We start from the raw sequence: 1,619 nt of genomic DNA on the forward strand, positions 1-1,619 counted from the left end.
ACTTGGAACAAGGGATAACTGAACTTAGAGGCCAGAACTAATAGTTTATGATCATGAGAATGATGACGCCCAAGCCAGAGTCAGGGAAATGTATGAAAATCAGGTGACAAGAAAGAAAACATAGGTGTCCTGGAGACTACAAGCAGATCAGTTTAGTTGAACACAGGGCCAGGGGGCTGGGGAGATGGTGTTGAGATATGAGGAACATCATAGCATTTGCAGGGGAGGAAGCCTCATGGTGCTTCCTCAGAGAGCAAAAATGAGCTGTGAGAGAGTTCTTGGGTTCATGTTCTATAACCTCGGTGTGTCAAGTCAGGGAATATTTTTTTTTAATAAAACAGAAACCGCTCAGGCTGTGTCCTCTCCCTCTGAATCCCCCACAGGAGGAGAAGAAGAATCATCAACGGCACAAGGTAACTGCAGAAACAACACCTAGAGGCAGCTTCACGCTCAGGACAGAACCTTCCCATTTGGAAGGGCATCAGGTCAAGGACCATACGAAGGAAAACGAGGTTTTCAACCAGTTTTCAACCTTTTCAACCAGTCAAGGCAGACATGGCATCCAGAAGATGAGAGAAACACTTCTTTGTGTTTTTCCTTCAGTCCATATAGAATTTCTCTCAGCTGGACGTTTGGCAGTCCCTCCTTCCTTTGGACCCTCAATCTCTGATCTCCTTCGCACAACCTCCCCTGGATCCTTTTTTCCACTTCTCTACCCATCCCAATGCTGGCAACTCAAAATTGGTCTTGTCTCCATTCTAGATCTGCTAAAATTGACCACTTCTCAAAACAAAACTTTGATACGGTACCCTGAAATGACTATGACCTTAACAGTAAGGACAGAAAGGGGGAAAGGAGGTGAAAAGAATGCTACAACTCCATCCTTCCAACAGAGGGGATTTGTACTGTCTACACTCTACATTTCTGTCTTCTTTTTTTTAATATTTTAATGTTTATTTATTCTTGAGAGAGACAGACAGAGTGTGAGGAGGGGAGGGGCAGAGAGAGAGGGAGACAGAATCGGAAGCAGGCTCCAGGCTCTGAGCTGTCAGCACAAATCCTGACACAGGGCTTGAACTCACAAGCCATGAGATCATGACCTGAACCAAAGTCAGACGCCTAACTGACTGAGCCACCCAGGCGCCCCCATTTCTGTCTTTTTTTAATAATTATTTTTTTTATTTTATAAAATATCTCAGTGCGAATCAAAGTAAAGATTACCTGCAACAAATGGTTAAAGTTTTCAACACCTACAGGATTCATATCTATAATAAGTAAAGGAAAAAAATAATTCTCAGTGAACACACAAAAATATTCAATCACTCCAGTAATCAAAGAAACCCAAAATCTATATAAATATCAGTATAGATGGAGGGAGAGAGTTAAGTAGCCACACGTACAAAGCCGGGGGGAAGGTATGTTGCCACAGGTGAATGCAGAAAGGCCTGGAAGAATACAAATAACATTTTTAACATGGTTTCCTCTGAGACTAAAATCAGGGAATGGGGGTGGCAGTCAAAGTTAACTGTAACTTTCTCTGTATTATCTAAACTTCCTTATTAATATGCATTTATGAATCTATTATTAAAACTATGAAGGAGCACCTGGGTGGCTCAGTG

At 42.1% G+C, this 1,619-nt stretch overlaps 1 pseudogene; it reads right to left on the minus strand.

Annotated features, from left to right (window-relative positions):
• Positions 1-348: 348 nt before the first annotated feature.
• On the minus strand, positions 349-466 carry LOC122202304 (annotated as a pseudogene).
• Between the last annotated feature and the right edge of the window lie 1,153 nt (positions 467-1,619).

The sequence above is a fragment of the Panthera leo genome, chromosome A1 (genome assembly GCF_018350215.1).
Source record: "Panthera leo isolate Ple1 chromosome A1, P.leo_Ple1_pat1.1, whole genome shotgun sequence".
Lineage (NCBI taxonomy): Eukaryota > Metazoa > Chordata > Mammalia > Carnivora > Felidae > Panthera > Panthera leo.